Consider the following 7951-nt stretch of genomic DNA (forward strand, 5'->3'; position numbering starts at 1 on the left):
CCCTTCCCTCATTCCTTCCTTTCTCCGAAGGAGGGGAAGGCAGGCCCTTAGTTTTCCATGCAGTCTGAGGTGTATGGGTTACAAGTTGGGGGAGGGACACCCTGCTTCTTCTGACAAATTGTTTTTGTGCAGTGCGCTTTACACAATTGATGTGTGTATGAATCGTGATGAGTTGTATGAGCCCCTAATAAAATGATTTAAAAAAATGGTTTTTGTGCTTCTAATTTCTAGCCTGCTGTCCTTCTAGAATCGTGGTCAACAGATAACTCAAGTCTTGTGTTTTTTCCCCCTGGAGCTGTTAGGGTCTGTTACCCAGCTCACCGACCACATCACAGTTCATGGCTGGGAGCCAAATGGGGTTGCCTGCCTGTGAAGGCGACAGTGATCCCCACAGCAGACTTCTGGGCTGCCTTAGGGAGTGGGGAGTCTGTGCTGCAGGAGGGCATCATCTGCACTAGTTCATCTCCTCCCACGGCAGAAAAGCTCTCCTCCCTCAGCCTCTCCGCCCTGGCAGCGGCGTCTTCCTTCTTTGCCAGCGTAGACCGTTTGCTTTGCATCCTGCTCTCATTCTTCTTCTCAGGCCCTCTCACTAGACTGAGCCCAGGAGCCACATCTGCTTTGTCTGCCTCTGTATCCCAGCGCTGAGCAAAGGCCTGCCACTTACTGCCTCTCAGTGTTTGTTGATTACAAATTCACATGGCCTTAATGTTTCAGACTGCTGGTTTCCCTGCTTCTGCTGAGGCCAGGGACTCGACTAAGACCTCTCTACAGGCCTGAGCAGTGGAAAGCTAAACGCCCCTGACGCGTTCACCCCACTATATGTATTTACAGACAATATGCACTCAAAAACAAGTATAAGGAAATCCATCAAATTTCAGATTTTCCCAGTGGTGACTACTTTGATGATTTAAAATAAACAAATATAACCTAAAAAAAATATTGTTGCCTTTGCTTTGTCAGTTCCTTTAGTATGTACTGTTAGGTAATCCTGCCTGGGCCACCCCCTTCCTCCCCCTGGGCTTCACCGTCATATCCTGTTTACTTCATCTGCTGAAGCTGCCAGCAAACCCCTGCCACCAGTCTGGCCCAATGCCCCTGGATTTTGGGGGGGGCTTTCCCTGAAAGTAGAGTGTGCACACTGCTAAAGAGTAACACCTAGTGAGAACTCCCAGGCAGCAGCATTGTGGTGTACAGTCAGTGCAGCTCGTCACACCGCGCCCAGCCTGAACAGTCTTCCATGACCTTGTGTGTGGGAAGCCAGAAAAGGTGCCTGTGGTCCCCTTTCCTGGATCCTCGAGAGAGAAGTCAAGACCCAGGCTGATTTTTCCCAAGACCATTGGGAGAGGTGAGGTGCGATGCTGGTAGTGGAGCCCAGGCCTGCCTTAGACGGTCACAAGCCTGGGATCGTAATCAAATCCTATTGCTGCTCGACGGCAGTGAGTTTAGAACTGTTGGAAACCGCTTAGAAGAGAAGCACCACCGTAGGTAGCTTCCTGGCTCACGGATAGGTGTGCCGACCAGAGCAGAGAAGGGTAGCCAAGGCTCCCGGGTTCTCTTGTTGACTTCCGGTGGCTTTGCAGCTGACGTTAGCCACCCGAACTGATGTTCTACCACTCTGATGGTTTCTGACCTTCTGTGAAGAGTGCTGTGAGCTGTGTTTGCAGGGTAAGGGCCGAGGGTCGCAGTGTCTCCGGTTCTGTGACATATGAAATATCACCATTAGACATTGTACCTTTCAAAACGTGAATTCCCAGACTCTGTTTTGGAATGAAGAAAGACCCCCACAGAGCTAATATCGGAGCCCAGCAATATCATTCACATTTCACGTGAGTTCATTTCATTAAGATGGCTTTCTCTTTGACCCTGTGATGAGCTCAGCAATTAGGGATGTGCACTTCAATAGGGTTAGGAAAGGAGGGGAGGGCGCTGAGGCTTAGGGATGTGTGGGCACTCATGTAGAAGCCCAAGTGTGGACAGCCAGAGAGCAGCAGGTGGGCCTCAGGAGTACAAGGGGGTACTCCAAAAAACCCGGAATTTTTTTCAAAGATAAGTATTAAATTTTTTTTTTTACAAAATGACCTTATCACCCTCACGGTACTCTCCATTGCACTTAATACATTTGTCAACTCTGTGATTCCTTTCTTGGAAACATTTTTCAAACTCATCTGTTCGGATGACTGACTGCACCTCCCTTGTTTGTTTCTTCACCTCTTCTCCATCATCAAATTGTCCTTTTGTGTCCCTATTCATTCTCAGAAACAAAAAAATGTCACACGGAGTGAGGTCAGGTGAGTAAGGTGCGTGGGGCAAGAGAGGCATGTTGTTTTTTCCAAAAACACTGAGATGGTGCGTGAGCAGGCGCATTGTTGTGGTGGCAAAAGCATTCCAACGTCTGCTACAAATCAGGCCTTTTTTGTCACACGCTGTTGGGCAATCTTTTCAGAACCTCTAAACTGAAGGCTTGATTAACAGTCTGATCTGGTGGAATGAACTCCAAATGCTCTACGACTGGACATTTTCATCTGGGAAGTTGATGGCCATCCAGAACAAGGTTTGTCATCAATCGGCATTTCACCTTTTCTGAAACGAGAAAACCAAGGTGTACACTTGTTTTTCTCATAGCGCTGTCCTTGTAAGCCGTGTTCAACATCACAACAGTTTCTGCAGCATTTTTCCCAAGCAGGAAACAAAATTTCACAGCCCCACTCTGTTCTCTTAAGTCAGCCATCACAAAAAATGAGGCTCGAGTGAAACTGCTTTTATGAAAAAATTCACTGTGACCAGAGAGAACCTTCCCAGGCGACCCCATTGTGTGCAGTAACTCAGAGTGAGTTGCTTGATGCTTGCCAGCAGGGAGCTTTCCCCCCCATTTCTTTGGGGTCCCCTTTTTATGATGAGCTAGACGGGAAGGACAGAAACACATCCCTTGAGAACCAGACATAATTTAGATGCCTTTTGTGTATTTCCTTATACCACCCAGTATCATTTCCATTTTTTGTACAGGGACAAGGTTAAAGTAAAAATGGTTGTTATTTGTCCAAAGTCACACAGCCAAAGGCTGAGTTAGGATTTCTCCTGAAGTCTCTCCATCCTCAAAGCCAGTTTATTTTCACACTCTTGGGTTGTGAGATTTCGGAAAGGAGGAGAGGAGACGTCATTGTTCTTTACCTCACAGTTTTGCTTGTTAAGACCTGTCTAGCGAGTGCACCCTGTTTATAGAAACCTAGGTTCTCTGTGTATAACACGTGGGAAAGATACCAACTGGCTAGAGGGGAGAGTTTAAAAGAAACGCCTTTGTTCTGTGCCTCTAGGTCAGTGGTTCTCAACCTTCCTGATGCCGCGACCCTTTGATACAGCTTCTCATGTTGTGGTGACCCCCCAACCATAAAATTATTTTCTTTGCTACTTCATCACTGTCATTTTGCTACTGTTATGAATCGGGTGACCTGTCAAAGAGTTGTTCAACCCCCAAAGGGGTTGCGACCCACAGGTTGAGAACTGCTGCCCTAGGTCCTCATTGCAGTGCAGCCCAGGAGTGCCAGCCCACCACTGGGTACGCTGCTGTAGTGTTTCAGGGGCCCCTCCCCATGGACACTTGTTGATATATATCCTAAGGAGCAAGGTGATGGGGCCAGAGTTGAGGGTGTGGTGTGCCCTGCCCTTACTGCATGGACTGAGCTGGTGGCACCTGTTGTGTGACTATTACGATGAATTATTACTGAATAAACAAGAGGCCTCTCTCTGGTTTTTCCAAAGGAGACCAGATGGCACTGGGTGCTGGCCCAGCTCCCGGGGATCCTGACCTCTGGGCTGGCAGAGGAGGACAGCTTGAGGCTGTCAGGTGGTGGCATCAGGAGAGACGGTTGCTTTGTTAAGTGGTATAATTTCAAGCTGCCCCCCCCCCCCAAGAACCTGGCCTGCCCATCTAGCCCCAGCTATTGCGACTGCTTGAGATTCCACCAGTGAAATGTTCGTTTCTTGGCTCACAGCTTTGAGACCCTGATAAAAATATAGAGTCTGGGTTGTGAAGCATCTCGGTCATGCAGGAGGTGTCAGTGTGATTGAGTTTATGAAATTAACTTCTGAAAACTAGACCAAAGCACAGGGGAGTAGAGGGCACTCCCCCAAAACCCCCTTTTGCAGGAGCAGAAAGGAAACAAGTGCATTTCAGATAAAGACCTTAAAAAGAGAAGCTGAGGCCCTAAAGAACAAAACATCTTGATTTCTTCTCAGTTTTGTCTGAGTTTCTCTTTGCAGTTTTTCCGAGTTTTCTTTTCACTTTATCTGAAAGGCAAGAAGTTGAGAGTATTAGGGATGGAGGCTCCTGACCCTACAGAGGGGGTGGGTGCTGAGTAGAGCGGTTTCCCAGCAGTGTGCGAGTGCTTTAGGCACAGTGTCGTCTGCCGAGCTGACCAGCAGATCATAACAGACTGCAGGACCTCTGGCTCTGTGGTTTGCCGTCATGTCCTCAGACAAGAGCGACACAGATCTTAGGAAGGGGGAGGGACAGCTTCCCAGAAATTATGCAAAATGGTGGCGCAAAAGAGGACACTAGAGACAATGAGGGCAGGGCACTTCCTCAGTGGCATCTGGTCACAGAAAACTTCTGGTCAGGATTTCCCAATGCGTGGGGCCAAGATAGGGCTTTACCGGAAAGCAAAATAAAGCCACGTCAAAAGCAGTGACAGAGCATTTGAAGTGTTTGTCCAGGCGAAGGTGCAGCTCCCCCTGCCCACGAAGATTGTGGCGCTGAACTAGCTGAGCCACAGGCAGCCCCTGTGATTTAGACGTGCTTTGGCCCGAATTTCTCCAAGGACAGCTTTCCTAATTGGTCATCCCCAAACAAATAAGTAAATCCTCCATCATCTACCAAGCTCTCCAATTGCTTTGATCATCGGAGCCCTTACAGCTAGCTCTTCCTTTCCTGGGAGGGTCTTGTGATCGGCCGTTCAAGTCCCAGTACCTTTCCCAGCCGCTCACCGTTCAGTTGATGGATGCCCTTTCACCCTCAGGCTCTCGGTGTCTACTCTGTCCACACCTGTAGCTAAATCCACACCATTCCCACACCTCCCCCAGCCCCGATCTAAACTTTTGGCTTCATTTTAGAACTCTTGCCTTCTAAATAATGTCTAAGTTTGTACTGTAGTGGATGTGTGAATATTCCCAGAGCAAATAGTTTTCCATTCAACAGTTTATAAACATACTGTAATACTTCCCACCTCTGTCCTGGAGTCTGTTTCCATTTGTCTGTCTTTCCCGCCCCTTCCTGCCTCCGAGCTTTGGTTTTGGCCAGATGCTGCCCTTTGGGACTGAGATGGCCGATGGTACAGAGAGTGTGTACCTCCCTGGTGTGGAGCTGATTTCTTTTGGAACACTCACCTAGAGAGATACCCTAAAAAACCCGACTCCTTCCTTTCCCGCCTCCTCACCCGCAAGTTGGACAAACTCTGGACCTCTTCACTCGCTGGAACCAGGAGAACTCTCGGAAGGTTCAGGGTATTCTAGTTTCCACTGCCTGCCACCAGCCCCGTGCAGCAACAGAGTACACTGCTCAGCTAGGCCTGCTGATTTCCAGAGTTTTGCTCCAGCAGGAGAGGACTCTGGGGCATGTGTATTGTGCTTCCAGTGGCATTTGTCCATCATCAGTCTCTGCCTCCCCTGCCTCGCCCCTTTATTTTGTTTTTCTCTGGGAGTACCAAGCTCTGTCCAATTGCCCTGCTTCAGCTCCCTGGCCCCATGTAGCCCTTTAGCTCTGCTTTCAACCCCTCACCAGGGTCTGTGACTTTGCTTGTCAGCCATTCCTGAGCCAGGTCCTGTCTGTGACTGTGGGCTTCAGTGGGCAGAGACCTACTCACACCCAGATCTACCAATTGTTAACCACTGAGTACCCTTGAACTCTGTCTACTACTATGTGGACTAATAGGATATCATGGTAGTCTAGCTAGTGATTGGGGAAACACAGCTTTGGAAATTGTGGCTTTATCCCAAAGGAATGGACATCACATGGAAGAATTGCAGGTGAAGGGGATGTGGCAAATCAGTGAAAGAAAGTCTTTGAAGGTAGAGAATCTCTCGGGTTCAACAAATGCCCACTGAGCCCCGACTATTTACTAATCTCTTTACTGGAACCAGGAAACCCTGGTCGTGTGGTTCTTAAGCATTCAGCTTGAATCCATTGGTCACTACAGAAAAAAGGTGAAGCAATGCTGTTATAAAGATTACAGCTCTTTGGGGGGAGGGGAACTGAGCACTAGAACTGATTGTCACGATGTATATACAACTCTTTGTAAAAGCAATTTAACCATGGAAGTGTATGATATGTGAATATTATATCAAGAAAGCTACTGAAAAAAAGAAAGAAAAACCCAAAGTTGACCAATGGTTACCTTGGATGAAGGAGAAAGAGTTACTGCTTAGGGCAGCAGTTCTCAACCTGTGAGTCTGGACCCCTTTGAGGGTCGGACGACCTTTCAGAGGTCGCCCGATTCATAACAGTAGCAAAATGACAGTGATGAAGTAGCAACGAAAATAATTTCCTGTTTGGGAGGGTCACCACAACATGAGGAACTGTATTAAAGGATCTCGGCATTAGGAAGGTTGAGAACCGCTGGCTGGCTCGGTGGTGTGTGTGTGTGTGTGTGTGTGTGTGTGTGTGTGTGTGTGTGTGTGTGAGTGTGTGTGTGTGTGTGTGTTTGAGTTTATGTTAATGGTGGTGGAATAATTTGGAAAGGATAGCAATAATGGTTATATAACATGAAGAGTGGTCAATGGCAAGACTGTAGAAGTTGTAGAATTGGTGAATTCTTTGTTATATTTTTGCCAAAATTGAAAAAACACATGAATAACAGTGAGTATAGGGAAAAAGAAAATGTCCTAAAATGGATTGTGGTGAAGATTGTGCAACTCTTCTTGATATGGTTGAACTATTGGATTGTGTGACATGTGGATGAAGTGCCATTAGAACTGTTAAAGAAAAAGATTAGAGCTCAGCAAACTCTTACGGGACAGCTCTACTCTGTCCTGTCGTGTCGCGGCACTGTGAGTTGGAATTGACTCCCTGGCAACAGGTGACAGGCTCCTGGAACCAGGTCATGTGCTTGACCGTTTAGCTTGTCTCTGCATAAGGCCAACCCTGATTGGCAGTGCAACCCTAAGGTAAGGCATAAGGATTTTGTAATTTTCTTTCCCATGTGTGGATGTGCTTCCTCTTTCTTCCAATTGAAACAGGAAGTGGTAAATGGAATGATGTCATCATGTCCACCTGGATCCAAGGAAGGCGGGTTCTCTGAGATTCCTTTCCCCAGGTTTGACGTCAGCCAAGACTTGGGAGCTGCCCCATTTCTCCTCACTCGGGCTGCCTGTCTCAGACCAATCTTAGCTCTCCGTGCCAGTTCAGGATTTGGAGACCTGGGGGTCATTACCAAGTGGAATGGCTCATTGTTATGGAGTGGATGTGGCATTATTCCAAATCTTCCACTTTCCCTATTAGATCTCTCTTTACTAGCTTAGGGACCAATCCAGACTAATATATAATAAACATATACAAATTGAACAACTATGGTGAAAAAATACGCAGCTGATGCACTCACTTGTCCTGTTCAAATCAACGCCAGCTGTGAACATTTATTAGTAATCGCAACATGGAAGGAGGGAAGGGTGCCCGAGCTTAAATTGTGAGCACCTGGTTTTCAGAAGGCTCTGGATGACAGTGAAGCCCCCGATCCACGGCTGCATCCACACATCGAGGCCCCCCGGGATTGCCCTCTGCCCACAGTCAAGAAATGTAAATAGCCTTGTCATCAGACAGGCTTGTAGAGGCAATTATTGCAGTGATAGAGAGTTAGTGCTCACTCAGAGCGACCCCTTGTGGGTTTCTGAGACTGGAACTGTTTATGGGAGTAGAAAGCCCAGTTGTTCTCTTGTGGAGCTGCTGGTGGTTTTGAACTTCCAA

This window comes from Echinops telfairi, unplaced genomic scaffold, assembly GCF_000313985.2.
Source record: "Echinops telfairi isolate 266 unplaced genomic scaffold, ASM31398v2 ScPeMD7_2573;HRSCAF=3158, whole genome shotgun sequence".
Classification (NCBI taxonomy): Eukaryota; Metazoa; Chordata; class Mammalia; order Afrosoricida; family Tenrecidae; genus Echinops; species Echinops telfairi.